Source organism: Cavia porcellus, unplaced genomic scaffold, assembly GCF_034190915.1.
Source record: "Cavia porcellus strain 051 isolate PalLab524CR breed Dunkin Hartley unplaced genomic scaffold, mCavPor4.1 scaffold_8, whole genome shotgun sequence".
Lineage (NCBI taxonomy): Eukaryota > Metazoa > Chordata > Mammalia > Rodentia > Caviidae > Cavia > Cavia porcellus.
Genome location: NW_026947491.1, coordinates 24,374,234 through 24,393,734, shown reverse-complemented (window position 1 = coordinate 24,393,734; position 19,501 = coordinate 24,374,234). Strand labels below are relative to the sequence as shown.

The 19,501-nt window shown below is 38.1% G+C and overlaps 1 protein-coding gene across 12 annotated transcripts in view; it reads right to left on the bottom strand.

The window, feature by feature from the left end:
- Ccdc91 (coiled-coil domain containing 91) overlaps window positions 1-13,324 on the bottom strand; it is a 388,627-nt gene extending 375,303 nt beyond the window's left edge. For 3 of the 12 annotated variants that reach the window (XM_063254472.1, XM_013149334.3, XM_013149337.3), the window contains exon 1: window positions 13,192-13,289. The gene's annotated coding sequence lies outside the window, so the exon portion shown is untranslated. Of the gene's footprint in view, window positions 1-7,198; window positions 7,252-12,870; window positions 13,000-13,191 lie in introns of those variants that run through there. The other 9 variants (XM_013149335.3, XM_003466804.5, XM_063254471.1 and 6 more) reach the window with 7 other exon arrangements.
- Window positions 13,325-19,501: the final 6,177 nt, after the last annotated feature.

The following is a 19,501-nucleotide window of genomic DNA, read 5'->3' as shown; positions in this document are numbered from 1 at the left end:
GACCACAATCACAGGACATGGTAATATTAATAGACATCCTAACAGACCTCATGCAGTACAAATATATTCTTCCTTGCATCAATTTGAAAATAGTCCAATTTCTCTTTGATATGATAAATCACCGAAGTAAGTAACAGCAATTCTCTTCTTTTGCCTACTGATTCAGAGGCATGAAGTTTCCAAAGTGGTCAAGGGTATGTCTTAATTTACAATTTAATGAGTCACTATTGTGCCTCTTCATCTTCATCTGGAACTAAGACCTCTATGATAGCAGGGCATACTGCCATGCCTGACCCAGATGAGACTGGATCAGCAAACATGCCATGCTCAGCAAACAAGAATTTATTAACATACCACGCAGTCCCTGGTACACAGAACACAAGGCCATAAAGGTTAGTCTAGGGCAGAATGGGCAATCTCCTCAGCACTAAAGAGTCTGACAATATGATCTACACACCTGCACTGACCATTCTGTGAATCTCAGCCAGTAGCACCCGACCCTTGAAATTTCTTAGGATAACAATCCCATTCCCTGCTAAAGGGCACATATGTAGCCATTTCATCTTCAAGACATAAAACTTTACCTCTCCCCTGGTTGAGGACTGACATATTTCTCACCATCAAACCCTCAGCACTCAGGAAATACACCACCTTTGTTTGTCAATACAAAAGCCTGTTTGAGTAGTCTCTCACATGCACCATTTATCACACATAAGATAATGGAACAGGAAGCAAAATTTTTTTGCTAGTGGGTTACTAGAAGTAATAATAATGAGTAGCACCACTCGCTTTTTCACCAGTTGATTACTGAACCCATGAACCCTCTCAATCAAAGAACAGAACTGCATACTGATGTTGATCTAGAGTATATGCAGTCTTCTGAGGAATCTTATCTCAGCCTTTCAAGGATCTGTCACCCGAGCTGGGTAATTGAGTCTTTAAAAAGCTGTTCCACCATTCTCCCAAACTACTACCTCTGGATGGTAGGGAACATGGTAAAACCAATGAATTTCATAAGCAGAACCCCACACCACATTGCTTTTGCTCTAAAGAGTTCCTTATCCAGAAGCAATGCTATGGAACACCATGATGGCAGGTAAGACATTCTGTAAATTCATAGCATGAGTTTTACCAGAAAAACTGCATATAAGAAAAACCCATATATAAAATAAATGTCTATTCTAATAAGAACAAAATGCTGCTGTTTCCATAATGAACCTAGTCCAATGCAATCAACTTACCAACTGCTAGCTAGCTTATCACCCTGGGGAATGATGCCTTATTAGTAACTCTATTGACAGCTCCTGCTGGCAGACTGGGCACTCAGCAATTGTCATACTGAAGTCAGCCTTAGTGAGTGCAGGTACCTGGTGCTAAGACATATGTAACTTCTTTCCAACATGACAAATGTTCATGAGCCCAGGGGATGACAGCAATAATGGCAGGGAAAGAAGGTGACTAGTATTCATAGAACAGGTCATTCTATCTTCTTGATCACTAAAACTTTCTTTGCTGAATTCATTCTTTGGTGACTATAATTTTTTTCTCCATTTCAATATGTCTCTTCTCCAAATTTCCCTGTCATCAGGTTTCCAATCATGTACCTTTCAAATCCTTGCCCATCTAGCCAAACCACTGACCACAGCTCATAAATCAGTATGTAATTACACATCTAACCGTTTCTCCTTCCAGGCAAATTGAATAACCAGGTATACTGCTCAAACTTCTGTACACAGAGTTTTTACCTTTGCCAATATCCAGATATCTCAAAAAGGAGCTGTACAGCTATACTACCCATTTTTTCCCGGTGCCTTAATATCATACAGACCATCAGTAAACCAAGCCAAGTCTTGGCTTTGGCTGTCAGTTGATACTAGAGAACTTCCTTGAGGTCACAGCTGTAGGCTAGGAGAAGAAAGGCATTACACCAAAGTGCAAACACAGACATTAAGACAATTGCTTCATGAAACTTTACTTATGTGCCGAGGGCCTACTTCAGCATGACAACAAATATGTTACTACATTTGGGGATGGAGTGCTGCTGATGAAATAGTTAGAAATATCCAATCCTTAAATATGCTCCCCTGGGATATTAAGCATTTTTAATCAAAAGTATTCTAAAAATATAGTGGGCATAAGACAATCACTTTGACCTTTCTACTATGTAAAAGCAGGAATTAAGTTCCTATGTGAAAGATGTCATTCCTATACCAAAAGGAAGGAACACTCTCATCATCAAAAATGGGAAATCCATGTAAGCAATCTTTTGCTAACCTCTTATCTTCCAGTCATTTCTCTATCCATTTGACTTCCCAAGCCCACATGCTTGTCTCATCACATTTTACAACACGCTATCTAACAGATTCTGCTAGCCTGGGATTTAGCTACATTCTCCCAACTTGGTACTGGCCCCAGAGAAACAACTTCTTTCTCCAAGAGTAACTTCTATGTTCTCCTTCTCATTCCAGAGATAAACCTCCTGCTCCCTTTTTGCACCTGCACTGAGCCCTTTCCAATTCCAAGATTCCACAACTACCCAAGTCTCCACCTCCCACCTCCAGTAAATCTGTCTCCTGTTTTACACAGGGAGCTGCTCCTTCAAATCAGCTGTTAATGTCATTTTGCCCAGATCCCAAACTCCTCCCTGGGTCAAAACTGTCTAAAGTATTCCATTTCTTTGTTCTCATTTGAGTTTCTGTACCCCTTGCCCCCTGAAGCTCTCCCATGCCATTAAAGGCCTCCTCCTTTGTCTCTTTATCTCTCTCATTTTCTCTGTGCCACTTCAGATTGAGTGCCTAAAAATGCTCATCACTATCATTTCTCCAATTTAGTACATATATAATTGATTCCAACCACTTCTTGGAGCCTTTATTTCCTTATTACAGCTCCTATGACACATAAATCTTAAATATATGTATATGCTTTTCTCCTATTAATCTGTCATATGTCAATTTAATTCTCAGGTCAGGTCAAAAAATCCTAAAATACACCTTAATGTTTTTGCGTTCTCAATACTGCCAATTTATGGCTTGATAAGTCAAATAACAACTCATCAGGTTACATGGTAACATGGTGCCCAAGGTTAAGTGTCAGTGTCTGCTGAGGCCCAATAACAAGTTAAGAGCTGCTTCTTAAAAGTATAGCTATCCATAGAGAACCACAGGCCTTGCTCTAACCTATAAAGGTCTGAGCTATGATTTACATATATGAGTCTGTCAATGGCTCCAAATACTTTTATCTCCCATTAACACTTCAAGCACCCCTGGATCTGTTGGTTACATGGTTCTGAAAGGTTCTTGCCCTATTATAAATTACTGTACAATTACAGCAGTGGTCTAATATGACAGAAGGCCAAAGCAGGAATGCTAACCACTTCCTCCTCCTTCTTTAGCCCTAATTGCAACTCCCTTTCCTGTTTGTGTGCAAAAAAAAATTCCAATCAGTTCCTCACAGGTCATCAATATCTGCCCCCTATGCCACTTCTGATCAGAGGTCACATAACACTCTGCCTCTCTATATTAGTCGAAGGAGACAGCTCAACCACCATGGCTTGTGTGTTCTTTTCCACATTCTCAATAAACCTGTTCTTTTCTTTTTTATACTTCTTGCTTCTCTATTGCACCAGAAAACTCTAATAGGTTCAAGTTGCAAAACAGTTTGTATAGCAGCCTAGACCTATTGTACACCTTTCTATTGTTCTGGGCCTCACTCAAAACTAGCAGGTTCTTACATATCACTTGGTAAATAGATCAGAGTAACACATCCAAATGAGGAATATGATGCCATCAAAATCCAAAAAGTCTCACTGGGTATGGTGGCCCTTTTTTGGTTGTAGGAAGAAGACAGGCAACAATTTTTCTTCTCCTTAGAAAAATAAAGATTCCAACATTACACAACCACTGGACAAAAAATTTCACTAAGGATAGAGACCACTGAAATTGAGTTAATTTATTTGCTACTTTCTGATATGTGTCTATTTTACCAGTAAGTCTAGAGCATTCTACTCATTCCTCACTGAATCTTTAAACATAATGTCATCAATGTATGCACCAATGTGATACCTTGTGAAAATAAAAGGTGATCAAAATTAATACACAGGGCTGGGGAACTGATATACCCTGAATGTAGCACAATAAACATGTATTACTGGCCTTGCCAATTGGAAACAAACTGCTTTTGGTGGGCTTTGTAGATAAGATTGCGGGAAAGATATTTGCCAGATCAATAGCTCATTCCATGTGCCAGGGGAAGTAATTATTTGCTCAAGCAATGAAATCATATCAAACATAGTGGTTATAATTGAAGTCGTCACTTGGTTAAGTTCATCATAATCTATTGTCATTCTCCAAAAGCAAAACAAGAAAGCTAAACAGGGATGTGATGGAAATCATCACTGCTATAACTTGGTAGTTCTTAATGACAGCACTAAGTTCTGCAATCCCTCCTAAAATATGGGACTGCTTTTGATTTATTGCTTTCCTAGGTAGAGGCAATTTCAATAGATCTTCACTACCATAAAAGCTTTCACTTCATTCAGTCATGGAACCAATCTAAGGACTGTGCCAGCAGTTACATCTGAACACTCCAAAATTGGGGAAAAACCAAAGCGTAAGTTTGGTCAACAACAAAACCCACTGGAAATAATACAAGCTAAAACTTCACTGATCACCTGACCTTCATAAAGACTTATTCTGAGGGACCACAGTGACCTTTTGAATCTCAGGGAATTAATGTCAGTTCAGAGCCAATATCCAGTAGTCTGAGAAGTCTCATTATTTCCTTTTCCCCAGTGCACAGGCTAAAGAACATGGGTCCCTTGGAAAGTCTGGAAAAAAGATAAGAGAATTAAAAATTTAGTAATGTACTGAAGATATTTCTCAAGGGAACCCAACTTCCCCTTCACTCATGGGGTTCTAAGGTATATAAACTGGCTCAAAACTGTAAACTGAGTTGAGTTATGAGGAACTGTCACTATTCTGGTTAGATTTCTGTTCACCACTTGACCTAGAAATCTTCTGCCTATACAGATCAACAGAAAAAATAAGCTTCCTATCTATTTCACATCCAAGAACAATGTGATCAACTAGTTGGTATCATAGGTCTGCATGAATCAAACTATTCTGATCATTTTCATTCTGCTGTTCATTATGGTAACCATACCCACCTTGCCTTTGGCAGCTGTATGATGTTCCTTGGTCCCTCTATGCCAGGAGAACCCAATCATAGTACTCCCATGGAACTTAGATTTCCCAAGTCAAGTCAATGACTACAGTTCCCAGTATAAGATTTGGCCTTCAGGGGCTGGGGATTTAGCTCAGTGGCATAAGCGCCTGCCTTGCAAGCAGGCAGTCGTGAGTTCGATCCCTGGTACCGATAAAAAGGAAAAAGACAAAAAAAAAAAAAAAAAAGATTTGGCCTTCAGAGAAGAACAATCAGAGGTCTTCAAGGACACTGGAGCTCCACTCAGAAATTTATTTCTCACAGTACTAGAGACAGGTATAAGTAAAAACAAAAAGCTAGAGAGTAAGATATTCAGAAAAGGTCTGGAAAAAGTTGAATATTCTCTTGAAAGCCTAGATAGTCAAGTTCACCCATAGGACTATATGTATGCTTAAGGCTGTGCGCACTCAGGAAAGACCTGAACTAGCACCAACTCTAAGCTTTGGTGATCACTGGAATCCACACAGGACAAGGCAGAACCGTAAACATGAAAACATTTCTCATCACACACACAGAGGTCCTTGATGAAGGCTGGGAGGTTCATTGGTTCTAGCAATTAAGAAAACAATTATCTAATCATTAGTTGTCCATGATTTCCACAGACGCACATAAGAGATTTCCATGACTATACATAAACGATACAGAGTTTACATAAGCAGTTTGGGGAATCATCATGCAACAATAGCAAATGACAAAAGATCCCAGGGAGGAGAGAGGAACTGTTTTAAAAAGTCACGTTTAATATTTCTAAATGTCTAGATTTCAATAAAAATGAGACATGCAAGAAATAAGAAAGTATGGTCCACATCAAGGGGGAACAATTAAAAGAAATTAGTGCCCAAAAGCCTAGATATTCAATTTACTAGACAAAGGCATCAAAATTGGCTCCTTCAAATATGTTCAGTCTCAAAGAGTTAAAGGAAATCATGTCTTAATAAAGGAAAAAGCATATGAAAATGAAAGTTCACCCATATTCCCAGAAGAACAGAAAACATCATATCACAGTGAGATATGTGTACCCATGTTTATAACAGCACTATTTGTAATAGCCAGATCTTGGAAACAACCTAAGTGTCTATCAACTGAGGAATGGATAAAAAAAGTTGTGGTATTTTTATACAATGGAGTACTACTCATCTGTAAAGAATGATCAAATTGAGATATTTATAAATAAATGGGCGCAACTTGAGACCATACTTATAAGCAAAATAAATCAAACTCACATGTATAAATACCATATAGTCTACCTAGTGTAAGAAATGGTAAGAGTACATAAGAGTTTATGGTAATCATGATTCCCCATTACACTGCTTTCAAGCCTTATAATGATTGCATTCATTAGTTGGAATAGGTTTATCCTGGTTTGTTTGATTTTATTATCTGTGATGGTACGGAATGGTATGAACAGCTATTTTGAAGAAAACAAGTCATTATAATAGCCAGTGTTAATTTAATATCATCTTACTCTGAAGTCCTACCATATTTCTGTTCTTCTATTTCCATTGGTTCTACCACGTTATATCTTATGGGATTGTATTGTGTGTGATAATATAAACAAATTTTCTATGGAAAATGAGATAATAGAGTAGCCATTCTTCGTTTTCTGTCATTTGGTTCTGAATGCCCTGTAATACTTTCATTCTCTTGAATGGTTTTATACTATTTTGTTATCTTTAATACTATTGTATATGAAGTTATGCTCAACTATTTCAAAGAAAGAGACATTATGGTAGTTACTGTTAATATCAGGTTGTCTTCCGGTGAAATACTGTGTTGCCTACATTGTTCTGTTCTGATCTGCTTTGTTATGTCCTGTTTTGTCTTAATCTCTTTAAAAGAAAAAATAAATAAATAAATAAATAAAATGACAGTTCACCGGAGATTGTTAATGAAAACATAGGAATTATAAAAAAGAAGTAGAAATTATGAGGCAGAAAGTACAAATTTGAAAATTTTGCTAGATGCATTCAACACGTACATTTTACCTGGCAGAAGAAATGTAACAAACTTAAATAATCCAATGAGATTATCCTGTATGAGGAAAAGAAAGAAACAAGAATGAACATACAGTTCTCTCAAAATAACAGAATAATAATAACACTGCAACATAATCAACTATGATTTCCACAATAAAAAAATACATCTAGTTATGATGAAATTTTAAAACTCTAAACCAATGAAGAGTCAAACTAAATTATTTGTTTATAAAATACAAACAACTAACTACTCAATGCATGTGATACACGCCTTCTCTACTAATATGAAGAACAGCCAAGAATGTCTGACTTGTCTTACTCAACTGGAGAGCCTAACCACTGCAATGAGATAAGATAATGAAGTAAATTACAAATATATGGAACAATATGAACTAAAGCTGTCTCTTGGTAGGTAGCATGATTGTCAATGTAGAAAATCCTAAGTCTACAAAAGCTAATAGAACTAAGTGATTTTAGTAAGGCTGTCAGATTCAAGGAAAACACCAAGGTATATAACAATTGGAAATTGAAATTTTTATCATTTAAACAGCATCAAGTAGCATGAAACACATATATAAATGTAATAAAACATGTCCAAGATTTTTATGCTGAAAGCCTAAGAACACTGAAGGAAATCAAAGAAATAAATGTGAAAAAGTATTTTATTAACGGATCAGAAAAAGATTTTAATTCACCCCAAAATGATCTACAACTTTACATGCAATCCTAGTCAAAATCTCAGTGCTTTTTTTTATAGACATAAAAAGAAGCTTGTATAACCTAAAACTATTTGAAAAATGATAACAAGACTGAGCCTTCCTGATTTCAAGAAATACTATAAAGCTATCATACTAAAAAGCATATTGCTTTCCAAAATGAAACACAACAGACAGAATAGAGAATTCAGAAATAGACCCACATATATTATCACTGGATTTTTCACAGACGTACCCAAGAAGCTTAGTGAGGAAAGAATAGTAAGAATAATCTTCTCATTAAATGATGCTGTGAGAATTGGACATTCAAAAAAGGGAGAAGATAAAACTTTAACACACACCTCACATCATATGCAAAAATTAACTCACAATGGATCACAAACCTAAATCTAAAACTAAAAATTCTGCAAGAAAATATAGTGGAAACAAAAACCTTTGTAACCCTGAGAAACTGAACTAGTTGGGATATAGAAACAAAAGCTTTAAAAAAAAAAAAAAAAAAACTGATGAAGCAAGAATCATAAAAACTAAAAAAGGTGCTCCTTAAATTCAGTTAAGAAAATGATAATATGAAGCACAGATTCAAGGAAAATAATATACAATTTTTCTTTAGTACAAGTTTGCAATACATGTCTACATTTATCTTATGGGACAGGTATATATACTTAACATATCTTCTTTTTATTCCACTTCTCCTCACTTTCTTCCTCCCTCCATCTCCAGATCCCCTTCCTCAATTCTTTTCGTTCGTGTTTGCAATAGATAATGATTACATTCATTGTACATAGTTGATACATGTACACAACACATCTTAATTATTTTTACATCCCTTTCCTTTCCTGCCTAACCCCTCTCCTCAACATCTTGGTCCTCTTCCTACTTGCAATAGATCTCACTCCAGGTTTTCCATTATCTATCTTTTATTTTACTCTTCAATTATTTACATCTTTGGTTATGCATAATAAGAAAAAACGTGCAATGTTTAAGCTTGTGTGTCTGATTTATTCCATTCAACAGTATGGTTTCAAAGTGCATCCATTTTCTTACAAATTTGACTCAAATTTATACATATAGCACAGCAGTAGTCCACTGTGCATAAATTTTCTTTTTCCATTCATGCTGTTGTTCTATAGGCCACATCCAAGATTTAGCAATTCTGAACTGTGCTGCAATAAACATAGGAATGCATGTATCACTGTAATATTTTGTCTTTAATTCAGGAAGATACCTAGTAGGAAAACAGCTGGACTGATTGAAATTGCTATTTTTAGTTTTTTGAGGAATCTCCACACTGATTTCCATAGTGCTGTAACAGTTTACACTCCTACCAAGAATGCAGAAACCCACCCACCCCTGACCTGCAGCCTCACCATCATGTGTTATATTTGATTTCTCGATGATTGCCATGATTTCTGGGGTAAGATGGCACCTCGATGTTAATTAGCATTTCTTCAGAAATGTTGCACTTTTTTTCCCACGTATTTGCTGGCAATTTTCTTATGACCTTCATCTGAGTAGTGCTAATTCATTTCACTTACCCATTTTCCGATTAGATCTTTTATTGAAGGAGTCTAATTTTTTTCAATTCTTTATATATTCAAGATGCTAGTCCCCTGTCCAAAAAATACCTGGGGGGAAAATTTTTCTATTCTGTATGTTGTCTTTTCACTCATTGTCTTTTCAAAAAGTGTTGCTTATTTCCTATGCTGTGCAGAAGCTTTTTAATTTGAAATGATTACACTGGTTGAATCCTGACATTTCATGTGCAATTACAGATCTGATCAGAAAGTTCTCACTTATATTTTTTACTTCAAGAGTTTTACTTACTTTATCTTCCAGTGTGTTCTGTTTCAACATTTAGATCTTTGAATCATTTCTATTTTAATTTAGTACACAGTAAGAGACACGGTTCTTGCTTCTATCTTATTATGTGGAAAGCATTTTCCCAGCATCATTTACGGAAGAGGTTATCTTTCCTCCAGTGTGTGTTTTTGCCTCCTTCCTCAAAGTCAGGCAGCTGAATGTGCCTGGGGTTATTTATGCATCCTCTTTCTGTGCCACTGATTCATATATCTTTTTTTATGCCTGTACTATATTTTTTTTAATCTCTGTAGCTTTGTACTGTAACTTGAAATGTGGAATTATGATACCTGAAGCAAGGACAAAAATTACATGATCATCTCAAAAGATGCAGAAACAGCTTTGACATTTATGATAAAAATCCTGAATAAAATAGAAATATAAAATATAAAAGGACCTTATCTCAATTTGACAAACCAACAGCCAGTATCTACAAAATGGAGAAAAACTGAAAGCTTTTCCCTTTAAAACCAGGAACAAGATGAGGATGTCCACTATCATCACTCTGGCGCAACATAGTACTCAAAACATTAACCAGAAGAGTCAGCAAGAAAAAGATATAAAGTGAATACAGATAAGAAAGAAATCAAACTATCATTATTTGTGGATGATGTAATCCTTTATAGAACACACAAAAAATTCCAATACTACTCTAAAATTAATAATCAAATTCAGTAGTGTAGCAGGATACAAAATAAACATGTAAAAATCAACAGGATTCCTGCACATCAATCATGAAGCCACAACAAGGAAATTTGGAAAACAACACTATTCACAATACCACCAAGAAAATTACATTATTTAGGAATTAACTTAACTATAGAAATGAAAGACTTCCACAAGGAAAAGTACTGAGATTGAAGGGGACATCAGAAAATGAAAAGACATCTAGTGATCCTGATTCCTGGCTGAACCAACATTGTCAAATAGCCTTACATCCAAAACTGAAAGGTAGATTTTACCCAATCAATCAAAATACTAACAGTATTTCTCACTAAGCTAAAGAAATAAATTTTAAAATTCATAAAGAACCAGAAAAGACTCAATAGCATAAGTAATCTTAGGTAACAAAAGCAAACAAAATATTTTTAAACATCTATATGATAAGATTTGTATCCTGACTGAATAAAACTCTTATTCAATGTCAGAAACCTGTAGTAAAAAAAAAAAAAATGACCAGAAGACCTAGACACTTCGAAGTTACACATAGCAAATAATAGCACTGTTCCCATACTAGTCAGCAGAAAAATACAAATTATAGCATTAATGAGTTACGACTAAATACATATTAGAATATCTAAAATTAAAAATAAATGGCAAGTGTGAACCAAGATGTTGAACAACTAGAGCCAGCATGCATTATTGGGGGAGTACAAAATGAAACAGCAATACTAGAAAACAAGTAATTAACCTCATAATTCAATATGCACTTGCACTTGGCCCAATATCCTCACTTCTAGATATTTAGCAACAACAACAAAAAAAAAAAAAAAAAAAAAAAAAAACCTGAAAACGTGCATCTACACAGAGAGCTTAACACTAATGTACAAACTGCATAAATTGCAGATCTGCATGTGAATGTTTATAGCAACTTCATTCCTAAATGACAGAACAAAATGCTCATCAAATGATGATTAAGTATACTGTAACCCATTCACACAATGCAATACTACACAGCAATTTTTTAAAAGTACTGGTACACATATCAACATGAATTTAAAAAGCACTAAGTGAAAGAGACCAGAAAAAAAAGTCTGCATACTATATGCTTCCCTTTATATAGCTAAATAACAGGAAAGCTGTAAACAAAGAATGGATGATCAATCGTTGCCAAGACCATTGGGTAAATTAGAGAACTTTCTAGAGTGATGCAAGTTATTTGGATTGTGAGCATTGGTTGCATGAGCATGTATTTGTCAGTTTACACAATGATATACCAAAAATTATTTATCTATTATACGCTATACCTCAATACCCAAATTTTAAAAGAAACACCAATTTAACAAGCTAAAGTCCACATGGTGTGGGAGTGAGGCTGGAAGAATAGTGGAAAAGCCAAAAACCCTCAAAATATTACCAGTCTAAAGAAAGTGTATCAGTATATAAGAAATACAGATTAATAAAGTTAATCTGAGTTGCTTTATTAAAGTTCTCACTGTAGAAAAAGTAAGACATCTGATGCTTCAAGAAAGATCAAAAGTCTCCTACCAAAGAGGACAGTGCTTATGAGCTTGTTTGGAAACAACTTATTTAAACATTTCTCTTCCAATTTACTAAAAGGAAACATGTCATCCACCACAATCAACACAGATTTGTGCTATCCAAAGATTTTAAACCTTTCAATCGCTTTTCTTTATTCATAACATGCTAGACACTGTATACATCTTTCAACGTAAAATGTTGACAAACTGTTAACCATCTGTCTCTTTTCATGGCCACCTAAAAGTGATGTGCTTGTGATGACTGTTTAAGCAGTTTCTGTCTGCCAAGTATTAAGATGATTAAAATTAAAAATGTTTCCATCACTCCAATAAGGCACGTTCCATTTAATAAAACATGTAAGTTCTACTTTCATGACTGTTTTCTCTTATGATTATTCCATTCCGCTTTACTGTTTCTAGGATACCAGGTCACACTAAGCCTTCCCAGCCACAGAATCATCTTCTACTCATCATGGAAGTTACCAAACTTTGTAACTTGCACAATATACTGGTCAGAGGCAGAACACTGGTGCCTGGGTCCAGCACTCATCGTTTTCCATTTACCTAGTAGTTACAGTGCCCATTCAGGCGACAGGAACTGTAACAGGGATGACCCCAAGGGCACAGCTCTCCAGTGGCGAGTTTATTAACAGTCTCTCTCCACCAAATAAAATTCTAAAGTGTCCTACCTTAAATCTTGAGGTGAAATGTTAGCCCTCCCAGTGACAAGATGAGTAGCCGCCCACCCCAATAACTGCATCAAGCAACGAGTAAGAATGCCTCCAAAGAGCCACCGGGCAATCCCGCCTGAGACAACATCTGGAAAGCATGGGTTCTGCACGCGCGCGCGAAGCAGCGACGGGACGGCCGGGCGGGTGCGCGAAGCCACTGAGTCACCTCTGCCAGGCTCTGACCCTCATCTGGAGCACCGGGTCACCGCGGCTCCACAATGCGGTTGCCAACAGCGCCGCAGGGCGGCGTCAAGGCAGTGCGGGGCTAGACTCGCGGGACGGCCAGGGTACACCGGCCGCGTGACCGCTCCGCCCCCGGTGGGCTCCGGCTGCGCGGCGTGGGCCCGGCACTGCAGGCCACACGTGCACTGGGCGACACGCGGAGCACGTGAGTGCGCGCGCGAGAGAGACCCCAAATCCCATCCTGGCTGGGTCACGCCTACCCCACACCGTGGGCCCCCGCGGTCCGGAGGGCGGTGTCGTTTACCTGCTCCAGCCGCGCCTCCCCGCACCCAGCACGCTTTTGGCGCAGGCCGCTGCCTCCGGAAGCGCGCGGGAGAGCCGGGCACCACCCGGCGCTGCACCTCTGACCCCGGAAGTGGACCGGCAAGCCCCGCCCCGGCCCGCGCGGCCGCTCTAGGGGCAGGGGCTCCTCACGTGGCCCTACCGCGGCCTCTCGGGGGTGGCCCTCCCAGGGCCCCTCCGGAAGACTGCGACCTGGGATACCACTGCCTGCTCCTTCGCGGGACTCGCCTGTCAGGTATGGCTCCTCATTCCTCGCACAAGGCAGGCCTGTTTCTGTGCCTGTCCCATGCAGTACTCAACCATCTACCGACCCAGAAGTTGATCTTCCCTGGGACTGCCTGGCATGGCATTCTAGGGTTCAGTGAAGATGGAGTGCTAGATGGAGTGCTAGACGTGCAGAAAGTGCTGGAAACAGTGGCTGATCAGGCAGGAGCATCAGTTCACATCAACTCTCAAGCTTCAGCAAGGCCTGAAGGTAGAGCCCTTCAGACCACTGCTCTCCTCCAAGAACTGCGCCAAAACTTTTTTAGCTCCACATCACTGCTGTATACAGTATCTTGTTAGAGAGTTTCCAGCTGCCGAGCCTCACCTTTTTTGAAAGTCTTCAAAAGAATGACACATAGACAGGTTTTTACAGTATTTGAAAGGGCTAACATAAGCTTTTATGACCACTTTGTCAGTTAACCATTAGATAAAAATAGTCAACAGGCATCCCATCTGTTAAAAATTGTTCCAATTTTACCACATGAGGAATTCAGAGAACGTTTATGTAACAATTCGTTACTGTGTCTCATTTACCCAGTATCAGATCAAATTGTAGTAATGTTAAGAATGAACAAGTTAAAGGTCTAGTAACCTGGCTACTGTGAGCACAAATCTCTGGAATATTCACATTAAATGTATAAAAGGCAACTCTTGAGCAACGTGAACATCATTTTTTTCTTGTTTCCATTGCTCTGTACCAGAAGTGGAAAATTTAGCAAGATCCAGATAAGCCTCCAGTAAATCTGAACCTAATGCATTAATAAACGGTTTCAATATTGAACAGGTCATTTCTTTTATAGCCTTTTTCCAGCTTACACCTTTCTTTGTGCATACAGCAGATACATTTCTGTTCTAGAAAATATGACCCTTTCTTACAGAGATTTGATTACCTATTAGAGCGAGTTAAGGACCACTTCTTACTTGAATATTCAGTAACCCACTTCCCATTTATCTTTGTATGTCCAGTAGTTTCCAGTAATTAGAAACCAGAGTATTATAAATACCTCGCAAGCTGGATAAAATTACTTTTTTACATTTTGTCTTTCATATTGCTTTCTTCCACAACCTCACACTGTTTCTGAAGCTTTACATGCTTGTTGTGTCCCACTTCGTTCAAAACTCAGTATTTCACAGATTTATAATATACACAATAACTAATAGTTACTGAACAAATGTTATATACTTAGCATTGAACTATTTTGGTTAATGGCAGGTTATAAACTACCTTTTTTTTTTTTTAATCAGTACCTGGGATCGAACCACAACCTCTTGCTTGCAAGGCGAGTGCTTATGCCACTGAGCTAAATCCCCAGCTCCTATTGAACTATTTTAAATCTGTCATCTAAATTATTGTAACAATAAACCTAGAAAGTAGATATATTAATATACTAACTTTAGGGATGAGGATAATAAGTGGCAAAACAAGATCTCAGGTGAAATCTACCCAATTTAATGTTTATTCCTTACATCATACCACCTCTTTTTCATACCACTTTTTTATTATTGCATCCAAATCCCACTGCATCTAAAAAATCACCCACAGCAATCTGTTTTTTACTTTTAAGTGTATAATTTGCTGGCTTTTAGTATATTCACAGTTTGTACAGTCATACCAATTGCAGAATATTTTCATAACTCCAACAAGAAAACCTCTAATGTTTTGGCAATCATCCCTCAATCCTTCCACGTTTCCCCACTTTGCCCCAACCCTAGGCAACTGCTAATCAATTTCTCTCTGTATACATTTGCCTATCCTGGTTGGTTCATGTACTTGTGTTATGGCTTAGATCTAAAATGTTCCCCTAGATTTTCATGTGTGGAAGGTAATGGGGTCTTGGGGACCCTATACTCATCAGTGGATGCAGCCATTGATGAGTTCATAGTTTATTAAAGTGTTGGCTATTAGGATGTACGGCCTGGTTTGATGTGAGTCACCAAAGGTGTGACCTGAAAGGATTTATTCTTGTCTCCACTTCCTTACTCTCCCCATCTCTCCCTCCAGACTGCCCCTCTGCCATCCAGTTCCTTCCTTGTAGTCAGCTATCCATGAACTAAAACTATACCAAAATAAACCTCTGCTCCTTCAAGTTGCAAGTATTGTGTACTTTGTCTCAGTGGCAGAATAGTAACTTAAGACACTATGAAGTCATGCAATATGTGTTTCTGTGTGACTGGCTTCTTTCACTTAGCATCATGTTTTCAAATTTTACCAGGTTGTGTGTCCTCTTTAGGATGCAATGAACAATGCTTCTGCGGACAGTCTTGTACAAAGTTTTTCTCAACAGTTGTTTTCCTTTCTCTTGGATATGTACACTACCTGATAATAGGAATGCTGGATCACACAGTAACTCTGTTTAACATTCTGAAGAACTACTAGAATGATTCTCAGAGTGTCCCTGCCATTTTCCATCCCTGCCAGCAAAGTATAAGGGCTTTAGGGCACCAGTGAGTCTTTTCTTTACTCCTCTAGAATATATACCTCTATTACTTTTCAGTGTGTTTTCTATAACTTATCCAATGTTATTATTTACCTTTGTAGTTTGACTCTTAAGCCAGTCACCTTCAAAGATTGTGATTGCCTGAATTGAAAAACGTGGTGCCTGTACTCAAGAAGGTCAAATATGGAAAAAGATAATTAAATGGGATTTACAGTGATTGCACTAAAATCAAGCTTATTGCTAAAGGAAGAAAGAACACCTCATTCAACCTGTGCTAAGCAGGAAGTACTTCTCAGGTCGTAAAGTTCAAAGCACATTTTGCAGAATCAGTAGGATTCAGCCCATTTAAAGAGAGACGTGAGTGTGCACCCGATGAAAGTACGAACACTTCTGTATGTATTTCCTTGCCTTGAAACTGTAGAGGTAAAAACATTTTGAGATAGGTATGGTGGAAGCAGAAATAGTAGTGTGTGAGAATGTGGCAGGAGAAAATGTAAATGTATGTACAGCAGGAAGATGAAGAGTTTTGTAAACTGTGCTGAAGGATTTGAATTCTATTTCAAAAGGAATAAAAAAACTTCCAAATCGCCAAGTAAAGGTTGAAGAGAATTATTTGAGCAGAAGTGTAGAGCAGAATGGATTATTACTTAGGAGAAAGATAGCCAAGATTGTAAACAGAAACCAGTTAGAAGACATGAAATAACCAGAATGAGATCTGAGCCAAACACATCTATGAAGCTGGCAAAGAGAATTTAAAAGGCATGTGAACAACCAAAAAAGAGAAAGAACAATGTGTCCCGGGGTTCTGAAGCTACTCACAGAGGTATGCAATTCAAAAGAAAAATGATGCATTTGGTGGGAAGAAGAATGACACACTAAAATGTGGCCTCCTTGTGTGAGAAACTACAACAGAATACTAGGTATCTTATAAGAAACAAACATTTCTCATGTCTCTGGAGGACAGAAAGTCAAAAAAAAAAAGCAAGATGCAGGCAAATCTGCTGTTTGGTGAGGGTCTGTTTTTTTATTCATAGATGGCACAATGCTGTGTCTTCAAACAGTAGAAGCAAGGCAGCTTTCTGAGGCTTTTTTTTTTTTTTTTAGTTTTAAAGAGAATAAAATCAAGCAAAATAAAACAGAACAAAGCCAATCAAAACAAACCAGTGTAAGTGATACAGGACTTCAAGACAATAGGAAATCAACAATAGTTACCATAATGTCTCTTGCTGTCTTCAGCTGCCAGTACCTTCAAACTTGGTAAGAATCAAACAAAACAGCAGAATAGAATCAATAAAAACAAAACAATGAATGCAATAAAGAACTTCAAAACAAGACAATAGTAAATCCAAAATGGCTACCATAGTATATCTTGTTATCTTTGAAATAGCTTTCCATGCCATCAGATATAATAAGATTAAAACAGAATAAAACCCAACCCAGCAAAACAATGAACATGATACAGGACTTCAAAACAAACTAACAAGAAATTAATAATGGCTACCATCTTCAGAAAAAGATCTCCCATAGATGCTACAGTGTTTATAGTTGCCCTTTGAATAGATGATCACACTACTGGCTTTAGACCTGCAAATCTGTAAAACAAAACTACCAGCCTTAAATTGTGCTTTATCTCAATAGCTGTCATTGCAGCCTGTGTCCCTCCAGATCACCCCATGACTTATAGCAGGAGGAGGTGAGTGATTGGCTCTTACAGTTTACCAACCTATGTGACAGAAGGGGCTGACATCTGTCTCTCCCCCCCCCCCGCCCTCCACAGTGGCCTGCACATGGTGTCGATTTGCAGATGGGGCTTGCTTTTATAAATGTCTTACTGTGTTTTCCCACAGTCTGCAAATGGCACTGACTTATGGGAAAAGGCTGGCATCTAGCTGTCCCCTCAGCAACCCGTGCATGGTGCATTGTTTACAGGGAGGGCTTGCTTCTTGTTGACTTCTTATTCTCTTCCCTTGCACTGCATGAATGACACTAACTAATGGGAAAAGGCTGGCATTTTTCCCCTCAGTGGCCCACACATGCACAGATTCACAGGGCTGGGATATTCTTCATAAGGGCACTAATCTCACCCATGACCAAATCAGCTTCCAAAGGACCTATCTGCTAATATCAAGAATTGGTGTTTAAATTTCACCATGGGTATTTGGAAGGACATCCGTATTCAGACTATAAATAGGTTGCAGTAATTTAACTTACTACCATTGTACAGTAGTGCATTGGTTCATGAAATCAAAATTGAATGGTTAGGTTTAGTGTTGACCTGATGGAAAAATTTGATTAGGCTGTCATCCAGTTTCATTGTGAACAGAACTTTAGAAGGGATTAAGCTCATTAACTTAAGTATGTAGTTTATGTGCTGATACAGACATCACAGAAGTAAAGTGGACTCCACTCAAAGTTTAGATCATTTTCCAAGATACAGGACACTACGCATGAATAAAGGATGTGTAAGCTTTATTAGTCATATAATGAGACTTTCTAGAGAGTGTGAAGGAGGCTTTCCTAGCTGGCCTTAGAATGACTTGGAGTACAGAGAAAGACTTTCAGATTTTGTAATGGCTAGGATATAAAGATAAGGTAAAACTTCTTTTTTTTTTTTTTGTCTTTTTTTATTGTTACCAGGGATCGAAATCATGGCCACACACTTGCAAAGCAGGCGCTTATGCCACTGAGCTAATACCCCAGCCCTAGATAAGGTAAAACTTCTAATACAGAGTGTCAAGCTTATGTGGTCTGAGCCTCTTTCTGGCACCAAAATAGCAAACAGCCTGTATTATCAGCTCACCGAGGTATAGAGGAAGAAAGATGTAGGGTTTAAAAGTTGTTACCAGTTAAATATCAAACAGTGAAATCAGGGATGCACAGCACCCCTCCACAATGTCAACAAACAGATCTGCATGAGATGAGAGTCACCCTCTCCCATGGAAGCAAGCAGACCCCTGCCAGAACCGCAGCATTCCCTGATGGAAGAGTAGACCACCCACCAACTTCAAGCCTGCTTTACATTTTACTTTCCCATGGCATAGGACAACAGAGGCAACTTGTTCCTAGATGAAGAAAGTGCCCAAGGACAAAAGGAAACAAGCAGACCACAAGAGTGCAGACAGTAAGTCTGCACCCAACTTGAACCCCAGCCTGCAGTCTACATCCAACAGAGACCAGGGAACTGATTGCATTTCCCATATACTAATGAGACCAAGGCCATACCTTGGTTTGGACAGTAACCACAATCTATGGAGTAGACAGAGGGGACTCAGGTATGGGAAAGGCATCTCAAAAACCCATAGGCCCTAAAGTTAGGCATAGAAATCATGACAATTGGATTCCAAGAATATAGTTCTTGGAAGGAAACCACTCAACAATGCAGAAATTTTTTTCTTTCACTTAACCTTTTTATGATTTTTTTTATGTTGTATTTTTATATTTGCTTCATCAGGTTTTTGGGGAAGTTGGAAATTTCTCTCCAATTTTTTTCTTTTATTTCTCTGCATTTCTCTTTATTAGAATTTCAGCAGACTTTTCATCACAAATATCAGGGCAGCTTGGAGTGCACTG